At 40.4% G+C, this 27,203-nt stretch overlaps 1 protein-coding gene across 4 annotated transcripts in view; it reads left to right on the top strand.

Annotated features, from left to right (window-relative positions):
* The window catches only part of RNF144B (ring finger protein 144B), a 141,470-nt gene that overhangs the window by 9,012 nt on the left and 105,255 nt on the right, over positions 1-27,203 (top strand). Inside the window, exon 2 of one of the 4 annotated variants that reach the window (XM_081518081.1) lies at positions 10,079-10,354. The exons of the other annotated variants lie outside the window; for them this stretch is intronic. The gene's annotated coding sequence lies outside the window, so the exon portion shown is untranslated. The remainder of the gene's footprint in view (positions 1-10,078; positions 10,355-27,203) is intronic. 4 annotated transcript variants of the gene reach the window in all.

The raw sequence follows: 27,203 nt of genomic DNA, 5'->3' as shown, positions 1-27,203 counted from the left end.
TCACAATAACTGTTTTCATTTCTTAAAATGATGCTAGGAGAATTTTAATTAATCAATTAGGATACACATTTAGCAATTTTAAGATGAGGTTTGCAATCTGTTCCACAGCTGGAGAAATGATCTGAGATAGGGCTTTTATGTAAATAAGCAACATGAGACATTTCCCCCCTTCTGTTTCTAGAGAATCAGAGAAGCAATAAACAGCTAAGATGAATTGTTCACCATTTGTATTCTGCCACTGATCAATTTTTTAAAAGTGTATGCGTTCCTGTAAAACAATAAAGATGATGTTCATAAGCCAATAAACTCTAAAATAAACAAGAATGCTAATGGATGTCTCTTTTCAGCTTTTGGGAATTTTAAACTATTAGCTTCCATATTATTTTTGCAGCATTTGCAGTGTTATTCAAAGTCTTCTATGGTCAAGGAGTGACAAGGGGACAATCTAAATAATATTTTTATTAATGCGTTGCTAGAGTTGAAAAGACAACTTGAAAAATACATTTGAGTCGCACACAGAGTATTTACATTGACAGCAAGTGTGGTTTATGCCACAGAAATGGAATTTCGGATCCAGCGGTAGTATATTAGATGGACTAATAGATTAGGAAGAAAGGTGATGACTTGGTATGGGGGCGTGAGTCAGTCTTCAGTAGAGGAAGTCCTGTACACTTAAGATCCTGAGGACAATGCCATGCTGGTCTAGCACAGTTCCCTTAGCAAAGTGGTTAAGAGCAAAAGTGCTAAAAGTGATGTGACCTGGGGCATATCGTGAAATATTGCTTTTTCCCTGTAGAAGGCAAAATGCCAAGAAGTCTCCCTAAGATTTTCCTCCCTGGTGTACACCTCTGTAAATCCTTTCTGCTTAAGTGTGGCTGTATTAAAATAGTCTACCTTTTTTTTTTTCCATCCAAGATATTTTCAGTTCTAGATCCCTGTGTGGTTCTTCTTGAAATCTTGTTTTGTACTACTTTCCTTCCGAGCATGCTAAGCCGCTTCAGTCACGTCTGACTCTTTGTGACCCCATGGACTGTAGCCTGCCCAGCTCCTCTGTCCATGGGATTTTCCAGGCAAGAATACTGAACTGGGTTGCCATGCCCTCCTCCAGGGGATCTTCCCGACCCAGGGAGATTATGAAATTTTTCTTGTCCTTCTACCCTCCTGACTTTATGTAAGGTGACTTTATATAAGCCTCACCTGGTAGGTAAATTCTATACTCGAAGGTAAAGATCCTATTCTCATATCACCACTAGGTCTTCGATTTCTAATCACTGTTGTGGGTTTTGAGTTTCTTTTTCATTTCTTCCTTTTCTTGCTTGCTGCCCAGCTATGCACTTAAAATAATTTATTATATTTATCCAGAGCTTCTGTATGTTAGCAGAGATGGGAATGGGGTGGGATGACAAGGGGTGGGATGGAGCGGACTTTCCAAGTCGACTCAGCATGCCTTATTGACTAGAAGTTCTTCACTTCATTTTGTGATCTACCCCCCTCCCCATTCCATTTTACTTTTTATTGGAATTAAGTTGAATTATATAAAAATTAATGTAGAGAGTCCTTCCTCCTGTGAATCTGGTATATATCCCACTCTTCATTTGAAATTTCTCTTTAATGTCCTACTGAAACTACAATTAAAAATTGGTACTGGGGACTCCCCTGGTGGGATCCAGAGACCAAGACTCCAAGCGCCCAATGCTGGGGGCCTGTGTTTGATCCCTGGTCAGCGAGCTAGATCCCGCATGTGGCGACTAAGACCCAGGGCAGCCAAAAGTAAAAATAAATACTAAAAAAATTAAAAAAAAATCGGTACTGTATACTTCTTGCTAAATTTAGTTCTAGGTTTTATACTTTATTCTTAGGTATTATTCCTGGCTTGTTGAATAACCATGAGCAAATTACCTAATCATAATAGTGTTAATTTGGTTGAACTAATTACTATTATTTAACTCAATTGCTTAGTGAATACAAAGCGACAAACTTACTGGAATAATTCAGGTTAACATTTTCATTTATGAGTTTACTGTTACTATAGTTCGAAAGTCTAAAATACGGGCATTTATCAAAATGACTCAAATGCATAAAGCATGCAAAAGCATAGAGCTTTTTGAAACGGGTAAAAATAGAAACTACTAACAGAGTAGTAAACTAAATTGATACGTATGGTTTTTTTCTTGTTTAATATTACCTTTTTTTTTTTCACTTGATGCATGTCAGAATCAGGATTTGAAATGATAAGTTGAAAGAGGGAAATTGTGGAATCTGTGGCTAGACTAGGGAGCTCAGATTTAGGCAACAGGCATTGAGTGAGCTCCATCTTCATTGCTAGGATATGGCAGAAGTCAACCCAGACACAACAGAAATGTTACGTTCCTGAAGATGCCTTCAGTGGAAACTCTGGGACCACACCCTCTCTTGGCAGTGAAAAAAACTGTCCACCCTGGTTTCATGTACCCACAGTGTTGAAGGATATTGCAAAATTTATCATTTCTTTTAATTAAAAAAATAGATGTCTGGCACCATATGTCAGGTGATAACAGGAATCTAACTGAACATCCCCCAAGTCAACCAAGCCTAAATGGGCAAATCTTATAAAATGTTAGAAATTTCTGGGCTGCAGTATTCTCCATGCTGTCTTTAGTTATTCTGTTATGCTTAGATAGCACCCGATATTAAAATTTGCTCATTTTAGAAAGTTGCACCTTTGCTGTTCATTTTCATTATTTTCTCATGTTATTGGAAAAATAAAAATATAAAGCCTAATCCATGCTTTTTTAACTATAATTCCACCCACAACTGTCCTGAGAACATATTAGGGAGGTTATGAGAAATAAAAAGCCTCATTATATGATTTACTAAAGTGAAATCCATATATGAAAACAAATGGGATATGCATTATTAACATTGGAACTTGTATATGGTATTATGGTTACAAAAGTATTTATCAAGTATGTATACCTTCTTCACATGCAGCTGGTTGGTTTTGTTTTTACCATCTCCCTTAAAATATGGAGATGAAAGAAAATGAGAGTGAAAGCAAGTCAAATTTGTTGTATCTGAGAAGTCTAGTGAAAGGCTGGTAAGAGTTGCTATATAATAACTTCCCTTAGCTCAGCTGGTAAAGAATCCACCTGCAATGCAGGAAACCTGGGTTCAATCCCTGGGTTGGGAAGATTCCCTGGAGAAGGGAGTGGCTACCCACTCCAGTATTCTTGCCTGGAGAATTCCATGGACAGAGGAGCCTGGCAGGCTATAGTCCCTGGGGTCGCAAAGAGTTGTACACGACTGAGTTACTTACACACACACACACACACACACACACACCTCTGTATGAGGCACTGTGCAGAGACAAAACTGAAGCTCAAAAAATGCTTAAGTGCAGTAACTAGTTGAGATTTAGTTACCCGGCTACTAATGAAGGAATGAAAATTTGAACTTGGGCCAAAGCCTGCTCCGTTTCTCTATGCAAGAGTATCTGTGACATGAAAATCTAGCAGTAAAACCTTTTCAACAACTGAACCACGAGTGGAAGCCAGGTGCCTCTCTTCTTTCACTACAGTCTCACCATGTAATCAGCAAATCATTATTGCTTGCAGAGCCTTATTGATTCAACGCTATAGAACTCTCTTCTCATTGGCTCCATTGATTGATGTAGCACCTAGAGCTGGAAAGAACTTCAGAGATTTAGAATTTACAAACTAAAGATGTAGATCAGAATCCTTTTGTGCAAGGTTTTCAAAACAGACATGTCACCTTCTGATTAAGTAGGTCTGAGGTGTGGGCGGATGTGTGCGTGTTTGGAACTGTTTCTGAGGTAATCTCATGTACTCTTCTGGTGAAGAATCATTTCTCTTGTCTAACCCCTTAATTGTGTAGATGAAAGAGTTTCCTTGGAGGGAGAAAAGTGCTTCTAATTTAAGATTGCCTTGGTTAACATTGGCAGTTAGAAAATTTGAGCCTTAATGAGTCTGTTTCTCCAGTTCTGGGCTCGCATTTCACTACAGTCAACTTGCAATTTCGTTTCTGACTTAATGACTCGGGGCTTTAGGTAGATCTTTATTTTTATTTTTTTATTTATTTATTTTTTTATATTTATTTATTTATTATTTATTTGACTGCATCACGTCTTAGTTGAGGCATGTGGGATCTAGTTCCCTGACCAGGCATTGAACTCAGGCCCCCTGCATTGGGAGTGAGGAGCCTTAGCCACTGGACCACCTGGGAAGCCCAGATCTTTATTTTTAAAACAAATCTCTGTTTTTCTGTAATGTATCTGAATGAACAATGCTCTGTACTGTGTTTGGGGTTCAGAAATTCGGAGAAGCTCTTTAATGGTAATAATTCAAGTTAGTTGCAAACAGCTGCAGCAGAGAGGAAGCAGACAGAGCTACTGGGTCCAGTGTGCCGGAAGCCACACTGAAGTTTGTACAGTGCAGATGGGACCAAGGTTGAATTCTAGGCAGGAAAATTTTTTAACCTTGCAAGCTGATTTTACTCGTGTTGCGTATATATCTGAAGTGATGAACAACAGCATGTATAGTTTGTGACTTAACTTCACCTCCCATGTGGTTGTCTTTAATGACTTTGAAGCATGAGTTCACAAATTCTGAGGTTTATGCAAATATAAAAGTTACCTTTTTTCAGATGAGTAAAGCAGGCTCCTGGAGACAACTGGAAAGCAAGAGGGTCTTTTTTTCCCCTGGAGGATTGTATTATTTGTGGAAGAGAATAGTGCACTGCTTTCGAATTGTGGTGCTGAAGAAGACTCTTGAGAGTCCCTTGGGCTGCCAGGAGTTCAAACCAGTCAATCCTAAAGGAAATCAATCCTGAATATTCGTTGGAAGGACTGATGCTGAAGCTCCAGTACTTTGGCCACCTGATGTGAAGAGCCAACTCATTGGGAAAGCCCCTGATGCTGAGCAAGATTGAGGGCAAAAGGAAAAGGGGGTGGCAGATAATGAGATGGTTAGATAGCATCACCGACTCAATGGACATGAATTTAAGCAAACCCTGGGAGATGCTGGAGGACAGGGGAGGCTGTGGTCCATGGGGCCACAGAGAGCTGGACATGAGTTAGCCACTGAACAGTAACAACAAATAGTGCACAGTTAATTTTAAGCTTAGTTGAAATCATCCACCTTAGTTGATCAAAAGCTAACTAAGCTTCTCTTTTCATTCACTAGGCCCCAAATTTAGCTTCTGTAACAACACTGATTGAGATATTTAATAACAAAGTATTTTGGGTTTAAGTGACTTGCTTTATAACCTACCTTTTATTAAAACAGATTCACTTTTTTTTCCATTTAAAAAAAATTTATTGAAGTATAGTTGATTTACACTGTGTTTAATTTCCGCTGTACAGCAAAGTGACTCAGTTATACGTGCATTCTTTTTTCATATTCTTTCCATTATGATTTATCAGAGGATATTGAATATAATTCCCTGTGTTATACAGTAGAACCTTGTTGTTTATCCACCCTATATGTAATAGTTTGCAAAAACAGATTCAGTTTTTAAAGAGAGTTCTATGTCTAAATTTACATTTTCCTTTCTCAAAGAGGAACCTCTACTGTTCTTTCCATAATACGTAAGGTAAATTTTTTTCCTGTTAAGAGTATTCTTAATAATCAGAAGTCAATATCAGTGTCCATATTTCTTCAGCTGGTCAAAGAAAATGACCTTGATTCAAGTAAAATGTCATGAACTGACCCCTGTAAGAAAAAGTATAATGCTACATAATGCCTTGTAGAACTTAGAATTCTTTCAACACTATAAGAAAAGGGACACGTAGAAGCAGAGAGAAATAGAGAACAAAAAGATTGTGCACTTAAACATAGTAGTAAAGTGTACTCATGTACGGAATGAACAGAAAACTTTTGCTTTGGTTAGAGAAAATTTTCCTAGCTGTGGCATAGGATTCTTTGGAGCAAGCCCTTTGCAAGCTACATGCCATAATTCCTTGAGCAAACTGAGATTTTCCACTTACGTGACTACTTGGAAAAAGCAAAACAAAGCAAAGCAAAAAAAAAACCAACAAAAAACCCAAACCAATAGCCAAGTATTCACCATTTGTGTATGAAGTAAAGGCTTCTATATTTGCATATTACACTTTCAAGAGAATATATCTTGATTTTAGCGTGGCCAGTGCAACTAGTGACCATTAGTTATCTAGTGATTGAATCAAGGTTTTTGCTGAAGGTGCTTGATTCTTGATGGCATTCTTTTTAGCTACCTTCTGCTTGTGATGTAAAAGCCAACAACTAGGTACTTAATAACCTTGAGTGTTCAATCGGAGAAGGTCAATATCCAGTTATTCATGTTTCAGAAATACAGCGTGTTGCGGTAATGCTGTTCTTCAAATATTTCTGGTTTTCTGCTTTCAGTATTGCGTTTTCTGACTCCTGTGTGGTTTGATGGGATCATGTGACCAGTTTGATGATTTGCTAATGGAATTGTGTGTCACTTTTGAGAGGTGATGTTTAATTCACAGTAAGAGACCCCCTGGGAACCTAGCCACTCCATTGGCCTGAAAGAGAATGATGGACAGCGCCCCCTGCTGAGCCAGAATGGCCATTTAGCATGAGTGAGAAAACCCTGTTGAGGTCACTAAGATTTAGGGCTTACTTTTATTTATTTGGACTTCCCTGGTGGCTCAGAGGTTAAAGCGTCTGCCTCCAATGTGGGAGACCTGGGTTCGATCCCTGGGTCGGGAAGATCCCCTGGAGAAGGAAGTGGCAAACCACTCCAGTGTTCTTGCCTGGAGAATCCCATGGACGGAGGAGCCTGGCAGGCTACAGTCCACGGGGTCGCAAAGAGTCGGACACTACTGAGCGACTTTCCTTTCCTTTATTTATTTATTTATTTTTTCTTCTTTTTTTTGTTTTTAGGGCTTACTTTTAAAATCAGGTTGTCAACTTGTTTTCCTTTAAGGAAGAAAATGCTTCCAATTTAGTCTACAAGTTTAAAGGGAAATGAATTTAGGCATCACATTTGACAATTTAGAGCAAAAAGAATAATAAGATTTTTTTTTTTTGCTTTTGGTGGGTATCTTTTTTTTTGGATGGGGGAAGTGGAAATGTTTCTGTATCATTATCTTTTTATTTATTTATTTTTGGCTGTATTGGGTCTGCATTGCTGCATGAGCTTTTCTCTAGTTGTGGTGTGCGGGCTTCTCACTGTGGTGATTTCTCTTGTTTCGGAGCACAGGATCTAGGGCTTGTGGGCTTTCAGGAGTTGCGGCACTGTGGTCTCAGCAGTTGCAGCTCCCCAGCTCTAGAGCGCAGGCTGAGGAGTTGTGGTGCCCAGGCTTAGTTGTTCTGCAGCATGTGGGATCTTTCCAGATCAGGTATCCAACTCGGGTCTCCGGTATTGACAGGTGGGCTCTTTACCACTGAGCCACAGGGAAGCCCCCCGGTATCATTATTCTGATCTTCCCCTTTGGTTATTTTTTATCACCTATGGTAGCAAACTATGTCTGGAGTGACTGCTGCAACCAACCTCAAAATTTTTTGAACTACTATTTTAAATCACTAGTAAGACCCAATCAAGTAAGAGTCAAGGACTCTGGGTCCTACTTTTCATGTTGCCACTGCATGACTTCCATCCTGTCTGGGTCTTACGACCGTATCTATAAATAGGTGTGGAAACAAATCATCTTGAATATCTTTCTAGCACTGTTGATCTGTAATTCCAGGAAATCAGAGTCACATGCTGGTAGCTATTTTGGGTTAGGGATCTTAGACACAACTTTAAAATATAAGAACCAAGCTTAAGTATATTTTGGTCTGACAATTCAAGGAATAAATGATCCTTAAATCATCCCAGACTTTTCCCCAGAACATGATATACTGGACTTTCAGAGTTCTTTTGTTAGTGCTATCCATGATTTTAAAAGTATATATTTGACCAGATTTTTCTGATGAGTAAGTATATTTTGCCTTTACTTAAGAGCTTTTTTCTTTGGCATTCACAAAGTTTCCCAGGGATGTAGTGGAATTGTGTCGGTTTTGTTCAACTTGTTTTGTTTTTACTCTTCCCATTTTTTAAAAAGAGATGTGGATGCCAAAATCTTTAACTTTCTCTCAAGATTGTGCGCTTAGTTGCTCAGTTGTGTCCGACTCTTTGTGACCTGCCTGGCTCCTCTGTCCATGGGGATTCTCCAGGCAAGAATCCTGGAGGGGGTTCCCATGCCCTCTTCCAGGGGATCTTCCCAACCCAGGGATCAAACCCAGATTTCCCGCATTGCAGGTGAATTCTTTACCATCTGAGCTACCAGAGAAGCCCAAGATTAGTCAACTTTAAATTTACTTTATTCCTCTCGAGTTCTAGTGTTAGTCACTCAGTCGTGTCCGGATCTTTGTGATCCCATGGACTGTAGCCCGCCAGGCTCTTCTGTCCATAGAATTCTCCAGGCAAGAATACTGGAGTGGGTAGCCATTCACTTCTCCAGGGGATCTGCCTGGGATTGCACCCTGTCTCCCACGTTGCAGGCAGATTCTTTACTGAGTGAGTCATAACTCTGGGAATTGGCAGGCTCCCTTTTGATGAAGGTATCAGTACAACAGTAGCAACATTTAAAGTTCAGCTATCAGATCTTCAAAATATTTTGTTTGCTATCAGTTTGGATGAAAGGATCAAGCGACAAAGCTTTCAGGATCAGTTGTCATGTGCCTTAATGGTGGAATCAGTGTCACAGGTTTCTTGCGCTGGCTATTGGCCGACTTTTCTCAGAGCCCAGAGTAAGCTCACTACAGAACCATGAAGCCACAGACCCTGGCCGAAGGCACATCTAAGTTATATTAGTATCATTGGCATCCTTGTCGGTAAGGGGACTAAGTGATCTATGAAATCATAATTCACTTGTTTGCTTTTATGTAGACAATCCAGTTTTCTTGCTTGGGAAATCCCACGGACAGAGGAGCCTGGTGAGCTACGGTACATAGGGTTACAAAGAGTCATATACGACAGCAACTAAACAACAAAAAACAGACAGTGCTCTGGATTGTTCAATTTGTACTCTTCTTATTTTTTCATATTTCAGTTTCATATAGTTGGTATTAGAGCATAATATTTTTTACTTTAGGGAGCTATTAATGGTGGAGAAAGTTACTCATAATGATTGTCACTCTTGTTGTTTGTAAAATACACTTCTGAGAATCAAAAACTGCCTGAAAATATAAGCCTACTGAATTGCACAGATTCAAAGGCAAATAAAATGCTCTTTATGTAATAACACTCAATTTTTGGGAAAGCAGAGTGTGACATTTGGACAACTGTTACTTACTTTGTATTCCTAAAACATTATTTTCATTCTCTGCTTTCAACCGAATCTTAAATATAACGATAGTTTTGGCGCATTTACCCAAAGAAAGAAAAATAACTAAACACGATACAGACATTACTCAGTCACAGGAATTCTTATTGAGCTTAAAGTCCCTTGTACAAAAGCACCAGTAAGTACTTTGAAGAGCTTGAAAAGAGTGATCTTAGTGGTACAGTCTTATCATCTTCAGCTCTTCATCTTATCTGGTCTTAAACATTGGCTGCTTGCAATAGACAGCAGTGTTAGAAAAAAGGATTCAATGCCTACAGATTCACTTAACCCTGAGGAATGCTTACGCCCCCAAGGCTGAGGTAATGCACTGAAAGCTTTCTGTGTATTTGTGAACCACAGTCATGGGGTCTCTCCATAGGTATGAGAGGTATGTGGAGTGAGATACTTACTGACTCCTTTCTGCCCCCAGCACTCAACTGAGCTAAGCCAGAATCCACATGTCACAACTTGGGTGGCTTAATTGGTGAGGACTGTAAACCGGATGGAATGCAATTGACACTGAGGCCGTCCTGAATGTGTTCAGATTTGATGGTGTGAGAGATGTGCATTTTGGCATTTTGTGTGATTATTTTCAGTGGAACACTTGCTATTTTAGACATTCTCTCTTAGCCTTCTACAAACAAGTGGTGTCATTTGCTCGATTATAGCCATTTCTCCAAGTTCAATGGATGTTATTGAGCAAACCCTAATAAATATATGACTCTGGACTTTAAGTTAATAGACCCATACGACTTCTGGGCTTCCTAGGTGGTGCAGTGGTCAAGAATCTGCCTGCCAATGCAGGAGATGCAAGAGACGCAGGTTCGATCCCTGGTTGGGAAGATTCCCTGGAGGAGGAAATGGCAATCCACTCCAGTCTTCTTGCCTGGAAAATTCCATCGGCAGAGGAGCCTTGCGGGCTAGTCCATGGTGCCGCAAAGAGTCGTACTCAACTGAGCGACTGAGCACACACAAGATTTCTCTTATCTTAGCAACTATTCACAGAGGGGATGAGCTGTATTCTTAGGGTACTTAGTATCTGAGGTAAGTACAGATTTTTTTGCATTCACACTTGAGAGATTTTGCAGCATACTTAAATAACTGTACCTACATGCCCTAAGGGATTATTGACAATAGTGGGTTTGATATTGGCGGTGGGGGGGGGGTGGTGGGGTGGAGTTGGAACTCATCAAAGTAAAAGCAAATTAAAGAGCAGGCAAGCCATAATTCTTGCATAAATGTTCTGTTTACCGATTTCTGTTGGACTCTGAGGGCAAGAGTGAGCCATGTCTCCTGGGTGAGCGTTGGGTCCACAGTTTGCATCAGCTGCTGTTGCTAAGTGTCAGCTATGCGGGGCCCCTGACCCCTTTCCACTTTCAGAACAAGAATAGAACTAACTGAAGCATGAGGATGCAGTACATTCCAAAATATATTTACTCCAGAGCAGTAATCTCTTCCACATCCTGCAAAGCAACCAAGGCTTTTTTTTTTTTTTTATCACTTAGAATCTTTTTGATATTGGGTTTGAAACTCTAAACCTTAAATATACCCCCCCAAATATAATACAGATAATCCAGTTTGTATATAGCTCAGATCTTTTCATAATGAACTCATGAAACCATTCCTGTGCTTTCACTCTGTTGGAATTGTGCTGTGTTCATTTTTACCCCTAACAACCAGTTTTAGAGAAGGTCTTCTGACAGTGGTTATTTGTTGTATTGATTGAATCTGTGTCCACATCCAGCTTTAAGTCAAATCATAAACTTGGTAAAGTTTGCATATTTTTCTTCATTTGCTTTAAGTTTTCTTTCCTGCTTAGAAGCCCTCACCCTCATTCCAGTAAAATCCCAGTATTGGACAAAGTCCCTCCCTAAGTACAGTTTAAAAAAAAATCTGCCCTTCAGAAGGAATGTAAAACCAAAACACAAAGGTACAATTAATCAAAAATAATGACCAGAAATAGGAAACCTCTAACTTTAATGCCCCTGAACTAGCTTCGTCTAAAACAATAGGGACGTTTTCATAGTTTGTGCTGTACATGGAGCCAGAAGACCGTGGGTCCAAGCCTGGCTTAGTCCTGTTAGGAATTTGTCATTCTCAGCTTCAGTTTATATCTTGTATCTGGGGGCTGTGGTGATTCTGCAAGTTGGACTGTGTAGAAGTGTTTTGTAAAACGTGAAGCATTTTGCAAGTGTTCTTTTTAAAAAAAATTGCTTTAAAATCCTGCAAGGAACTATCAAAGTAGGAAGTCATAAGTCCTAATCTTTGGGGCTTGGAAAAGTCTAATCATGCCGGGCCTGTTTCCTCACCATGAAACCCTGGAGGTTGAACCAGAATATCTGTAAAGTGCTTTTCGACCCCAGGGCATTTTACCATTCCATGAAATAAGATGCTGCCAACTAGTACTGGGATCACAGATGTGGCATGAGTTTGAACGAAAGGTGAGTTGGAGGAATAAAGGAGATGATACTTATGGGGGAATTGGCCTTCATCCTCCCAGAGGTGTGCAGAAGCTGCAGAGCAAGAGGTAGATGGGGGCTGTACGGCAGGAGCTGCAGGAAGTGGGGGCATTAATTTGGATGGGCTCACGGATTTGGGGTGAAGACTGCAGGGAGCAGACACTCAGGGAGCGGAGTGATTAGAATGATTAGACTTTTGGGGACAGTGTTGCCAGGTGGGTCGGATCTAAGGCTGCAGGAATTTTGGTATCGGCAAGCGCCGGGGTGGAAGTGGCAGGATGCGTCACTACAACCCCCGTCTTCCTAACCTGTCTCCCCTGTGCAATCCACTGGGGAATGAGGAAGATCAGCTCGGAGGACTTCTCTTTTCTGCTTAAGATCCTCTAATGGCTTTCATTGTATTGAGATTAAAATAGGAATTCCTTAAGTGGGCTTTCAGATGCCTGAATGAATCCACCTCCCGTCCACTCGGCCTCTTTTTGAATTCCAGCCACGCTGGCTAGTTTGCAGTCATCAAGGTTTTCCTGCATCAGGGTTTTCCTGCATCAAGGTATTATCATGTGCTGTCTCCCCACCGTTCTTCTCAGGGTTAGCTTTGATTTTGGGGGAGCTTAGCTGAAGTATTTCTTCAGACAGGCTTCCTCTGACCACTCTACGCATAGCAATCTCTGCCCCTGGCTGAGCCCTGCATTGGTTTCCTTAACCACCACAGCCTGTAGTTATTATATCCTTGCAAGATGTCCAACTAAAGAATTCTTTGTCGAATGAATAAATGAATAAGAAGCTCAGATCCTTTTCTTCCATTTTCTCTCTTTTCTTCCTGTATCTTTATTTTGTCTTTCCCTCATTTTTTCCAAGGGCTTCCTAGGTGGCGCTAGCAGTAAAGAACCCACCTGCTAATGCAGGAGACCTAAGAGAGGCGGGTTGGATCCCTGGGTTGGGAAGATCTCCTGGAGAAGGAAATGGCAACCCACTCCAGTATTCTTGCCTGGGGAAACCCATGAACAACAGAGCCTTGGCAGGCTGTAGTCCACAGAGTCGGACCCAACCGAAGTGACTTAACACACACACTTTTTTTCAAAGTCTATGTAGCTTTGATAATTTGATTATGAAAGTTTATATCCATGTCAAAAAAGTATGTGACAATACTTAAGTGTGTAAGGAAGTAATAAAGATCACTAAAATCCCATAACCCACAGGAACTCAGAACTGACTTTTTGTTCGACATACTTAAAATCTACTGGCTTCCCCACTGGCTCAGCAGTAAAGAATCTGCCTGCAATGCAGGAGACACAGGTTTGATCCCTGCTTTGGGAAGACCCCCTGGAGAAGGGAATGGCAACCCACTCCAGTATTCTTGCCTGGCTAATTCCATGGACAGAGGGGCCTGGAAGGCTACAGTCCATGGGGTTGCAAAAAGTCAGACACGACTGAAGTGACTGAGCACAGCACAAAATCTACTTTCCAGTTTTAAATAGTAGTTGAGATCAATATTTTTCTTTTCAAAATTTAAAACCAAGTTCCTTTCCTCTTGAAAGGCCTTCAATTAATTGGGTCTTTGCATCCTTCCCAGGAGCCTTTTCCTCACGTTGACCTTGGTGCTGTTCTTTTCTGTTCCAAGGAGTCAGGCTGATCCTGCCTTTTTCAGGCGTAACCCGGTGGCATTTATCTTTGGTTAAAAAACAAAACAAAACTGTTATTCTTGTCTTTAGCTGCCAGCATTGCAGACTGGGCATTTCAATGCCTTGGATGTTGTATTTGGAGAAGCTAACAGCTGCCTGTGCTATTTCCAATACGTTTTAAGATCCACCCAGGATGTGACAAAGGGAATGCTTGTCATTTTTCAGAGTGGGGGGTATAGATGTAAAATTGGTGAGTGATAAGCAGAGGTGAAAACTAGGTGAGAAATTCTTCAACAGATTGTAGGCTTGCCATCTGATATCTGGAGAAAACTGCGTTCCTCTGAGCAGCTCTCAGAACCTCATCTGCCTGAACTTGGGGGCAGCCATAGATGTGGAGGGCTTTGAGGACTCAAGGAGCATCAGTCAGTTTCCAAAACAAACAGCAAATTCCACTCTCTCCTGCCATGTATATATGGCAAAAGCAGTGCCACATGTCCTGTGCAGCACTCCTGTTCTCTTAATATCCAATGTTCATGTATACACAGGGCTTCCCTGGTGGTTCAGTGATAAAGAATCCACCTGCGATCAAGAGATGCGGGTTCGATCCACGGCTCAGGAAGATCCTCTGGAGAAGGAACTGGCAACCCACTCCGGTATTCTTGCCTAGGAAATCACTGGACAGATGAGCCTGGTGGGCTACAGTCCACGGAGTCAGAGTCGCAAAGAGTCAGTTACGACTTAGTGACTAAACAAGAACAATGTGTATACATAGTACTGTTGCAACATACATATATTGGAGAATAGCACTGTTGCATAGTCTGTAAATTACCAGCCAACCAACAAGCAAAAACATAAATGAAAACCTTGATTTTTCTCTTTAAAAAGGAGAATATTTGTATTGATTAGGGGGCCATGAGCAAGTCCTTCTCTTCTTTAAGTGTTGAAATACACAGTTGAATCGTGTTTCTGTTCACCTCCAGCTCAATCCATGAATGATTCACTGACACTGTTTTGGGGTCTGATTGGACTGAGAAATCCTTGTTATATTTTGGTAGGGCCAATTTCATGGATTTTCTTAAAATATTTTGCATCCCAAAGCTTAATCGAAGTATAAATTAAATCCTTATTTCTGTCCTTTCTGTACAACATTAAATTGTTTGACATTCTAGGTGTTTTTTGTTTGTTGTTTAAATTTAGAACTATTTTCCTTGGCTATAATTACTTAAGAAACTGTCACTGCTAGGTTTTGACTCTTTATTTTGGTGAGGGGAGGGGGCAGGCAGTTAGCATGTTAGTATTTGCATAATTACTTGATATAAGAATGTATAGTACCCCTGAAAGTGTGTAGCAGGTACTGTGGGTGGCCTGCCCATTTCCTTTATCATTTCATTGGCTTCAGAGTTCCAACCGTGAATTAACACCAACCACCAGAATGCTCTTAATCTATGGTTGATGGGAGTTAGGGTGTAATTACTCCAGCTCCTTCACCCCTTGGGCGGGACAATTCCAAGGCTTGTTTGTCTCAAAGTTCCCTGGTGGACTTAAGTCCTAGTGATGGCTTAACAACACACCCTTCATTAATTATCCTTCCTTACCTGCTATTCCCCCTACCAGTAATCCCTATACCTTCTTAATAAACTATTTGCAATCAAATCTTTGTCTTAAATCAAATCAAATCCTAGGTTTGGAGGATAAGTAAGTAAGTAAGTGTTAGTCGCTCAATCATGCCCAACTCTTTGTGACTCCATGGACTGCAGCCCACCAGGCTCCTCTGTCCATGAGATTTTCCAGGCAAGGATACTGGAGTGGGTTGCCATTTTCTTCTCCAGGAGATCTTCCCAACCCAGGGATCGAACCTGGCTCTCCTGCACTGCAGGCAGGTTCTTTACCAACTGAGCTACAATACCTAATCTAAAACAAACCTCTTACCTTCAGACAACATTTTCGTCTGTTATCCCAGGGAGATAAAAACACTCCTGGCTTAATATACTTTACCAGGTACTTGATATATTTTCATTATCTGGTAGCACATATTGTTAATCGTCTACTCCGTACTGTCTTTGTTATTTTTCTTTTTTAAAGGGAAAGCTTTTCAACATATAAAACATGATTGAAACAAGGAAAATATAATACAATAAAAGCATCAGAAAACTAAGTACCTAGGTTAAGCACCATCACATTTTAAGGAGCTCCCAGTCTCAATAGTGACTTTTTTTTTAGTTCTTCCCTCCAATCTTAAGACCTTTTGAATTTTTATTTTTAATTATTACTATTTTTTTTTTTTTGCCATGCCATGCGGCATGTGGGATTCTAGTTCCCTGATCAAGGATAGAACTTTTGCCCTCTGCACTGAGTGTGCAGAGTCTTAACCTCTGGACCACCAGGGAAGTTCTCAGTGGTGATACTTTCAGACAGAACAGAATATACATCAAGTGTTAAATTTAGTAATTAAACTTATCAGTATACTTTCACTGTTGTTTTTCATAGCATCTACTATATTGTAGGATAGCCAGAGACTTATAAAGAATTTGTAATTTTTTGTGAAGGTAAGGTTAGAGGCCAGAAGCATGTAATTCACATCAGTGTAAGAGCTCTTCATTACGGTCTGCCCCTTAAGTGGTGTGAACTCTTCCTGATGGTCTGCCCCTTAAGCTTCTAGGATGCCGTTGAATGCAAAAATAAAAGATTTTGCAGAACTGCCATTGATACATGCAAAAGGCACCTGCTCCTTGAAAGACAGGAGGTAAGTGCAACTGGGGGCAGTCAGTTGCTTAGCTTCACAGCTATAGTTTGGCTTTCTAATTGTGCCAGCTGTCTTGAAAGTGTGTATAGCCTTGGCCATGTGGGTAATGGGGTCAGGGGTCATGATGGAACCAGATTCAAGATCACTAACTGCAGGGTTCAGTCTGTGTTGGGTTGAAGTGTATCCTGAGATGCAAGGAGAGGGACAGCGGAATGTGGTGACCGGGGAATACGGGCCAAGGTAGGGGACATCCTGGGTGCAGAACCTCACTGCCACTTCCTGTCCCCAATAAAACAAAGATAATTTTGACCCTTCAGGGTGTTGATAAAGTGATTCAAGCACAATGCCTGATAAGTAGTAAGATCTTGGTAAATGTTGTTGTTCTGTTGCTAAGTCATGTGCGACTCTTTGTGACCCCATGGACTGCAGCGTCAGGCTTTCCTGTCCTTCACTGTCTCCCGGAGTTTGCTCAAACTCATGTCCATTGAATTGGTGATGCCACTGAACCATCTCATCTTCTGCTGCCCTCTTCTTCTCCTGCCCTCAATCTTTCCCATCCTCAGGGTCTTTTCCAGTGAGTGGGCTCTTCGCATCAGGTGGCCAAAATATTGGAGCTTCAGCGTCAGTCCTTCCAGTGAGTATTCAGGTTGATTGGTAGCTGCTATTAGGGTGGTTTATTGTTCAAACCAGTACACTTTCAAAAATGAAAAAGGATACTAAGATCAGGTATATTATATATATATTTTACAGAATTATATATTGACTGAAAAATTGGCTTTATTTTATGGATAGGCCCACAGAAAGTTCTATTTAAACACGTTAGAAAATGAAATTCTTTCCAAAAAAATAAATACCTGTGTACATTAATGCAAAAAAAAAACCTTTATAATGTCTTATTTGAACAGTATGTATCTTTTTGAAATATTTTTTTCATTTTCTTCAGATATATATATGCTTAGGAGTGGGATAGCTGAATCATATGGTAGTTCTATTTTTAGTTTCTTGAGTAACTTCTGTGCTGTTTTCCATAGTGGCTGCATCAATTTTACACTCCCACCAACAGTGTACAAGAGTTCCCTTTTCTCCACATCTTTGCCAGCATTTGTTATTTGTGGTCTTTTGATGATGGCCGTTTTGACAGGTGTGAAGTGATATTGCATTGCAGTTTTTATTTACATTTATCTGATGATTGATGATGTTGAGCATCTTTTCACGTACTTATTAGCCATTTATGTCGTCTTTGAAAAAACATCAGGTCTTCTGCTCATCTTCATATCAGGGTTTTTTTTTTGATATTGAGTTGTATGAGCTTTTTATATATTTTGGATGTTAACCCCTTATCAGTCATTTGCAAATATTCTCTCCCATTTGGTAGGCTGTGTTTTCATTTTGTTGATGATTTCCTTGGCTGTGCCAAAGCTTTTAAGTTTAATTAGGTGCCATTTGTTTCCCTTTTTGCAAGTTTTGTTTTCAATAATTGTAATCCTCCAAAAGCTTAAAAAACTGAAGGTTTTCGGTGTTCCTTGGATTCTTGATTAAAACTTTAACCAATATTGAGCAAAGTACACCCCGAATCTAGAGGACTCATTTACAGAAAAGTTCAATATCACACATAGGACACAGATTGACTTCTAAGTAGTTTCAGTTGATGACGAGAAGCAAAGAGAAGTCTGGTACTGCCATGCTGAAGTTTTTTTTTTTTAATTCAACATCAGCTTTATTACAAAAATTTTGTAATTTAATCACTTGACATATTCAAATTTTGTAAATTTGACATGTTAGGGTTTCCATTTCAATTGGTAAAATAACTCAACTTCTTTGCATGAAATTATTACTTTTTTTGAAATTATTACTTTTATATATACACTCTAGCCAATTCCAATTATTTTTCTGCTCCATATCTTAATTTTAAATTAGATATCTTAATTTAGTGAAATGTTGTTTTTGCCATGGACACCATAGTCCACCAAAATTATATTATCAAAGTATAATATGTTTTGATTAAAAAACAAATACTTTTAATGTTGAATTTTTTTGCATTTTAATTTTATTTATTTATTTATTTATAGACCTGAAAGCATGACCATCTATATTTAGCCAGTGAAGTTTAGTGTAAAATAAGAGTATGTTTTTGCTGACATGTATTATTTACAAATCTCTAATGTTGTTCTAGGTTTTGTTTACAAACCTGAGTTGTTGAGTTTTTAAACTAAATTTACAAGAAGATTCTCAGTAATGTCAGATGTTTCATCTTAAATAGGCTAATTTTCCAAAAGCTTTGATTCCATGAATTAGATAAAAAAAAAAAAAAATTAAACGCTTGTTGGAATTAACCCATCTTTCTAAATGAGGCCTTGATGATACCAAGATAAAATTAGCAACATCGAACTGTTTATAAAATTCTTCTGCTTTCACTACCAACACATCATGGCTTTTGCTTTCCTTTTTGTGCATGAATACAAAAATTTGAAATAAAAAATTGGCAAAGTCAATTCGAAAAGCAATCACTGGATCTAAGTTATGTAAGCACCTTCTACAGCTGCACGTGATAAATCAAACTACAAGTACAGGGTTCTCAAAACAGCTACTAATTTTTGATGTCTGTTATAATGCTTCTTCAGCAGGTTTGTGTTTTGGGGTTTTCACTCGATTATTGTTATCACTGTCCTTCATGGCTGTGGGAGGTGGCAAATGATGACATTTTGTGCAATTTCACACCATTGTTTACTTACTTGAGAGTTGAACGTTCAGCACTTTTACTATTTTACTAAATATAAACTTCTATTTTTTGAGCTCATGGCTGTTAAAGGGCTTTTTCCCAAAATAAAAAGGCAACGCCAAACAGAAACGTAAGTAATAGTTGTAGACATATATCATACAAGAAATGAGCACAGGGAACTATAGCCAATCTCCTGGGGTAAACCATAATGGAAAAGAATATGAAAATAGAATGTATATGTGTGTATAACTGAGTCACTTTGTATAGCAGAAATTAACACAACATTGCAAACCACTATACTTCAATTAAAAAACTAAAAAAAAAAGACCAATTCCATGTGTCCAGATTGGTTACATGCTCTAATGCAGCTTGTTCAGTCTCTTTTTCCCTGCAAATATTTCACATACCCTTCCCCATAATTTCCCACCTTCCCGTTGTCCCCACCAGCTGTGCCTTGGCAGTTGTGTGGGTCCCAGCATGGGCCTGGCACACCTAACTTGTACACCACAGGGCACAGCATGGCAGTTTTCAGAGTTCTCCCACCACCAGCAGAGGCTGGAGGGTCTAGCTGACCGTGACAGCTCCTGTTTGAGTACATTTTCTTTTGTGAGCAAATGCTGCCCTGAAAGGGAGGTGTTAGTTCCATAGTGTTTGGCAAGGGTTGGGGAGTTTGGGTCATCTCTGAGCATCTTGGAGATTTATCCACGTTAGTATGACAGCTCTGTTCGCTGCTTGTCTTAGCTCGAGCTGCTACTAAGTACCGTAGATTGGGTGGCTTAAACAACAGAAGTGTATTTCTCACAACTGTGGAGGCTGGGAAGTCTGTCAAGGTGCCAGCAGAGTGTGTCTGGTAAGTGCCTGCTCCTTGGTTTGCTGATGGTCATCTTGTTAGGTCCTCAGTGTTTGCAATGAGAGACGCACGGAGACAGACTGGCGCTTTTCTCGTGAAGGCACTGTTTCCATCGTGAGGGCTCCACCCCCGTGACCCCGTCTAAACCTAGTTACCTCACACTGGGAACTGGGGCTCCAGCCTATGGACTTTTGGAGGTGCGCACCATTCAGTTCACGGCATCTGTGTGCCTGTGCATTGCTGCTGGACAGGCCCGTGGAAGGAGCGTGGAACACAAAGCGGAGGGCTACTAAATCAATTATGTCTGATTTTAATGCGACTATTAATGTAATTCTATTACTAATAGTGATTCATTAAAGTGAAATTACCCAGGCAGATGTTAAGCCCTAATAAGATGTCAGGACAATAAGACCAAAGCAAGACTGTCCAGGGCAAAAAGTCCTAGCCATTTATCACTAGGAAGGATGGGGGCCTTATCTTAGAAGAAGTTTTTTACATAGGACCACTAGAGGGCGCCCTAGACTGTAATTAAGAATCATGCTTATTTACACAAGGAACTATTGTACCAGTTTGATGATACAAAGTTCAATAGTGAATGTTTATAAAAATGTGGGTAAATCCATATCAGTTGATTTTCAATGTTCTAAGTGCATGATCAAATTCAATACAAATGTTTTGGAGTGGGTGTGTGTACGTCCATGCTGGAGGTTATGATAATCCTATTTTATTTCATTATTTTTTTTATTGAAGTATAATTATTTTATAAGGCTAATCCTATCTTTTATTTTACTTCAGAATGTCTCTTTTTCTTAAATCTTCAGGAGTGCCTTAAGGTGAGATAAAGATTGGGTTGTAATCTGTCCTCACTACCCGGGGTTTTGTTTTTTCTTGGTGGAGAGATAGGGCGAGGGAGGGCTGTAGAGCCCATTAAAACAGCTATAATGTTGTCCTTCTTTAGAGATAAACCCAGTGATGTTGTCATTTATTTATTTTTGGCTGCGCCCCACGGCATGTGGGAACTTAGTTCCCCAGCTAGGGAATCAAACCAGTGCCCGTGTAGTGGAAGTCCTAACCATCAGACCTCCAGGGAAGTCCTTGATGATATTGTTTTAAATACATGTGGCACAATTGTTCTTATATGTGTTAAAACTTCCTTGGTGACTCAGATGGTAAAGCATCTGCCCGCAATGCGGGAGACTTGGGTTTGATCCCTGGGTCAGGAAGATCCCCTGGAGAAGGAAATGGCAACCCACTCCAGTACTCTCGCCTGGAAAATTCCATGAATGGAGGACCCTGGTGGGCTACAGTCCATGGGGTCGCAAAGAGTCGGACACGACTGAGCGACTTTACTTTTATGGGTGGATTATTAGGCAAGCACCCCAGTCTTCAGGGCAGCAGTATAAACAGTGGGAAAAGCATTGACTCTTCATCTAGTCTGGAGCCCCTGCTTCTGTCTCTGGCTCTGTGACTTTGGAAGATCTTATCTTTCTGAGCCTCTTTGCTAGTAAAGGGGTGGGTTGAACTAAATGACTCAGTCTTTTTCAAGTCTAAAATTCTCTTACTCTGACTTTCACGCCTAACATTGGCTAGTCTTAAATTTACGTTCACGAATCGGTGCCCTGTTTAGAAATGACTTTCAGCTCACATCATAACATTCCATGACACTGGGAAAACTTGATTCAGGAGAAAGTGGAGAGGTAGTGGTTCCCCGTTTTGGGGCCCTGATCAAGTTCTTTACAATGGCTTATTTTACCCTAGAAACAGATAGCTCTTTGTCACCTGCTAAAAAATACTCACACAAGCACTGCTCCCCAACCTCAGACTTCCCTGGAAGCAATAATGATGGTCAGATGTTTATATTCATTGACTTTGCTGCTAGGATTCAGTCTAGATAAATAGTGAGAGGCCAAAAAACTCACTGGAGATTTTCATTTAAGTCTAATTAGTTTATTTCTGAGGTTATAAAAACACCTGGGATAAATGTTTGCCAGACAGATATAAGCCTTCTCTGCCTTCAGATATTTGAGACAAGACAACTTAGGGATCTGGCGTTTGACTGAATATTGTTGCTGCACAGTTTAGATCTCCAAGAATTCTCTGACATTCTTGAGTGAGTTCTGCTTCTAAAGTAAGCATGTTGAATGGGGTACCCTTGACATGGAAAAATGAAATGTTAACAACATTCACCTCTGTTGGAAGGAGAATGATTTGGTTGGTGGAGTTATACGACTCCTGTCGCATATAGACATAAAAAGTGACTCCTAGCACATTTCTCATTGATAACATTTTCAGTAATCTTTTTTTTGTGTGTGTGTGCATGTCTGTGTGTGTGTGCATGTCTGTGTGTGTGTGTTTGCGTGCTTTGTATCAGCAGGTGTCTCTGTGAGCTCATGCTTCAAGTTGACAGTCACATACATGCAGTAACTCCTGCCTGATAACTCTTTCCAGATCTTGCAAGTTTTTTACACTTTGTAGTTCCCCATCTGTGATGGTGAAATCAAAATGAAGGTGATCCCAAGGGGATCTTTGATCTCTTGGCAATTTCTTCATGACTCATAACGTCTGAGCTGCACCTTGGAAACAGCAGGCAGAGTAGGGAAGGAAGGGACCCCGAGGCTGAACTAGGGAGGAGGGAAGGCAGGGGTTGGGATGCGCCTCACGCCAGGGAACCTGGGCACGTGGGCCAGGGGATCACCCTAGAAGACTGTGGAGGTCAGGAAGACGCTGCCCATCCATTCATCAGACTTGTACTGAGTGCCTAGTTTGTGCCAGGTGCTGTGATTGGTGAAATGAATGTACAAGCATCTTCCTTCAAGCTTTTTTCCCCCCAAACTTTAAATTTTTATTTTGTATTGGAGGATAGCCGATTAACAATGTTGTGGCAGTTTCAGGTGAACAGTGAAGAGACTCAGCCATACATATACATGTATCCCTTCTCCCCCAAACTCCCCTCCTATCCAGGCTGGCATATAACATTGAGTAGAGTTCCATGTGCTGTACAGTAGGTCCTTGTTGGCTACCCATTTTGAATATAGCAATGTGTATTCGACCTTCCCAAATTTCCTAATTTCTTCCTGGCAGCACCCGTAAGTTTATTTTGTAATCTTTCTGTTTCGTAAGTTCATTTGTATCATTTCTTTTTAGATTCCACATATAAAGGATGTCATGTGATGGTTCTCCTTTTCTGACTTACCTCACTCAGTATCACATTCTCTAGGTCCATCCATGGCGCCCCACATGGCATTATTTCATTCTTTTTAATGGCTGAATAATACTCCATTGTATATATGTACCACATCTTCTTTATCCAGTCCTCTGTTCCTTCAGGCTTTTTAAGGACCAGTTGGTGAAACAAACATAGAAATAAACCACGATAAAATCGTAAATGCTAAGAGAGCTGTGGGAGCCCAGGGGTTCAGGTTATGAGGCGATGACTTCACTAATATGCTGATGCCCAGTGTCTTTCAAGGGAAGACCCGGGTTGCAGGTGGAGAGCAGGCTTTCCGAGGTGTGAATGGAGGGAACATGAACCCTGGTCCTGTTTGCCCTGTGGTCCAGGGGCGGGTACACCTTGGGGAAGGCAGAACTGCCTTCAAGAGATGGAGCCCTCAGTTCTTTCAGCACATCCTAAAGTCTTTGATAGGCATGCTGGCTTGAGTTCAAGATAGTGTTTTCTAAACCCATTTTTGCTGTTCCTTAGAGAACCTTTGTGTGCTTAAGGAGTACAAACATTTCCTCAGTCATTTATCCAAAAATTTATTTTACTGCTTGTCCTTAAAAATAACACTGGGGGGAAGAGACGAATCCAGTGGATATCAATATTTCCACTGTCCTTTTTAACGAGATCATTTTTGAGCTTATTAGTCAAGTCTCTCTTAGTTGCAGGTGACTGAAATTCCTTTCAAATTAGCAGATGCTAAAAAAGGAAATTTGTGGGCTCACATAATTAGGAAGTCTTAGGGGGTAGACATGAGTAAGTGGATCAGAGACTTGAACATGGCCATGAACTCTCTCCTTGTCCCTCAGCTTTACCCACTTCTGCTTAGTTTTGGATCCTCAGTTCCGATGCCATCCAACCATCTCATCCTCCGCTGTCCCCTTCTTCTGCCTTTAATCTTTCCCAGCATCAGGGTCTTTTCCAGTGAGTCAGTTAAAAAAAAATTACATCTTTCTCGAGAATTGAAGTGAGGTGCAGAACTTTGGTTGGATTAGCATCCGCTGTCCCCTACTCCTGCCTTCAATCTTTCCCAGCATCAGGGTCTTTTTTAATGAGTCAGCTAAAAAAACATTATATCTTTCTCGAGAATTGAAGTGAGGTGCAGAACTTTGGTTGGATTAGCATGTGCCAGATGGCTGGCTTGTATTTTGGCCACTATAGTACAAGTGATGAAAAAACTGTCAAGAAAATGATAAAATGTAAATTCATCCTCTCGTACCCCATTCCTCTACTTTTGTGGGACAAAAGTGTTGAACACTGGGAATAAAAAATGTCCCAGGTCAGCAATGAGCGATGAATTGATGGTGATGAACTGACTCAGATAAAATGAGAACAGCAACTTACCTTTATGCTTGGCTGTTTCCTTGTCATTTCCAGCGGCCTGGGAGGGGTGTGATTCATCACTGTTCACTCCACCTGTCCCTCAATTCTTTGTCTCTAAAACACAGGGACTAGGAGAGCAACTTGATTTCACAGTGAAAGAGTTGGGGGTGAGCGTTGAGGTAGGGAGAACACCTGTTGCTTATTCACACTTGAATGTGAATTTGTGTCATGCTCTGGATCTCCAGCACCCTGAGCAGAATTAAGCAAATAGGAATTATGGAGTTGGAGTCAAGGGTGGGGTAAGTTCTGGAGTATAGGTACTCCTTAGGTACCTATAGGCACCTAATAGGTGCCTTATTCAGACACCCACAAGGCCCCAGGCCTGTGGGGAGGAGGAAGGAGAGAAGAGGGAGCTGGGGTTATGAAGAGGCGGCGGGACGAGCCAGCCCCGGTCAGGACACCCCTTGCTCACTGTCATTTAAAGCATCTCCGGTGGCTAGCCCACCTGGAGTCTGGTGTGGGGAGAACTGGATTTTTAAAAAAAAAATAATTTGTATTTATTTCTGGCTGTGTTGAGTCTTCATTGCTGTGTGAGCTTTTATCTAGTTGCAATGAGTAGGGGATACGCTTATATTGCACGGGCTTCTTGTTGCGGTGGCTTCTCTTGTTGCAGAGCACAGGTTCTAGAGCATTTGGGCTTCAGTAGTTGTGGCAAGTAGGCTCAGTAGTTGCGGCTCCCGGGCTCTAGAGCACAGGATCTATAGTTGTGGCACATGGTTGCTCTGTGGCCTGTGGGAGCCTCCTGAACCAGGGATCGAACCCACGTCTCCTGTGTTGGTAGGCAGGTTCTTAACCACGGAGCCGCCAGGGAAGCCGTGGGAGAGCTGGATGTTGCAGCGTCCTTCCTTCCTTCTTTGTAGATTCTTTGGGGATAGAGATGTGGAAGAAGTTTCCAAGGCTGCCTCTGGGTCAAGCAGTGCAAAACAGAAGCTCTTTGTGGACATGGTTTCTTTCTGTTCAGCTGTCCTCACACGTTCACTTCGAGCTCTGAGCTTCCCTGGCCATGACTCTGAAGAACCTTCCACGTAGGTTTCCATACTCGCGGTCCCTGTCGAAGCAGGGGGTCTCTTTCCACCTCACAGCTCTGCTCTCGTGGCTTTTTCACCCTGGACTGGCGGGTGAAAAGGCAGTCAGCCTTGGCTACAGTTTGCGTGGGGTGGGGACAGGAAGGAGGTTTCTGGGTCTGTGTTGCTGACCTAATTCCACATTATGTTTTCATTGAATGAGTTGATTATTTTTATATCACTTACTGGTAAGTGAATGACCTGCACTCCTTTCAGTTTTTCCATGTCCCAACTTCCAGTTCCTGACCACATTTTACACGCACTTGAAAATTCCCTTCTTAGGCTCTTTTCTTGTAAGCCCGTAGGAACAATATTGCCTGCTTATTGTTGGAACAGCAACTTTGCTGCCAGTATTATAAAACCCTCGTCTTACACGTAATTTGTATGAGGAATAAGTTAATATTTATTGTCAAGGCTTTAAAGCATCTGTGTTCATCATGCTGCATTTTAATATTTAATGGACCAATGGAATCTTTTCACTTTAATCAGCTTCCTTGACGTGATTAATATGCATCACTTAATCTGGCTTTCTTTTACCAACTCTGAAAACTGGTTCCTTGTTAAGCAAGTTAGTTATTTGTTCCCTAAAGTTATATTCACTGTGTACTTTTTGTGTTTGACATAGCTTTTTATGTTTCAAGTTCAATGAAAAACATGAAAAAAAAAGTCACTTAAGAGTATATGTTCTCTTTGTATTTTAAAACTGGGATGCTCCTGTTAATTTGATGTTAGGCTGAGCATCAGAGAGACTTTCTAAGTTCAAGTTCAAACTCACAAGCATCATGGCTTTCTTTTTTCTAAAACTTGCTCACTTGTGCCCCATTTCTGCTGGTATGACATAATAAAAAGGCTCATTTTTTGAGTGTAAATTTGATTTTTGTATCCCTTCTCTGCTTTTCAGTAAACTTTGAGATTCTTTTCAGTCCTAAAATTTAAGTGAGAATAATAATTCCATGAAGTGTGGCTTTTAAAAATGTTTAATAGACAAGACATTATTGTTTAAAAGTTAATTGTAAAAATTAAAAACATTAAAAAGTGATTATTATGGCAGCATTAATTTCTTCCTGTTACATGTATTGTTAGTGTGATTGATTTACCTGTATGAGACCTACTTTAAAAGTAAATAAGTGCATTTAGTAAAACTTTGAAAACAATTCCCCATCACCCACAAAAAGAATCCATTTGTTTTACAAGAAGTGATGAAATGTGTATTTTGTAAGAAGTAGAATTTTAAGTTTATTTAATATCAGGTATATTTTGTATACTAAATATGCAATATAGTATTTGTTTCCTGTTGCAAAAGTAAAAAAAAGACTTTAGTGGAGAAAGCAGAAAAAAAGTTTTTGGGTCTCTGCCCTTTGTTCTGAATGTATATTCTTTTATTGTAGATGTATTAACTGAGTAGATTACTCTAATTACATAGTTCATTTTTGTAGCAGCCTCGACTAATTCAGTTTAAAATCAGATTAAAACAAAACTTTCTTCTTCTTGTGTGTCCAAACCCATAATTTAGACTGTTCCGAACTTTTAAAAGAATGCTTAGCCAGTTTTTTCCTCCAACCACAATTTGAGATAATTTCCTTAAAAAGCAAGAAAATTGTGCCACATTCAAAGATCCTAGATTTAGCTGTTTAGGGATTGTTTCTGTTGATGGGGAGAAATTAAGTGGACCACCATGTACTGTAAGTAATAGCAAGCACCAGGACTGGGAAGCCGGGGGTGAGTCTTGATTAACTCAGAGGAAGAACTGGCAAAGTCAAATTCTCCATCTTTGACCTTAGCATTTCAGTGAGTCTTTGTTTTTCTATGGACTTCCTCCCCTCCCCTATTTCCTTC

This window comes from Giraffa tippelskirchi, chromosome 8 (assembly GCF_054371585.1).
Source record: "Giraffa tippelskirchi isolate mGirTip1 chromosome 8, T2T-mGirTip1v1.2.pri, whole genome shotgun sequence".
Lineage (NCBI taxonomy): Eukaryota > Metazoa > Chordata > Mammalia > Artiodactyla > Giraffidae > Giraffa > Giraffa tippelskirchi.
This window is presented reverse-complemented; position numbering and strand designations above follow the sequence as displayed.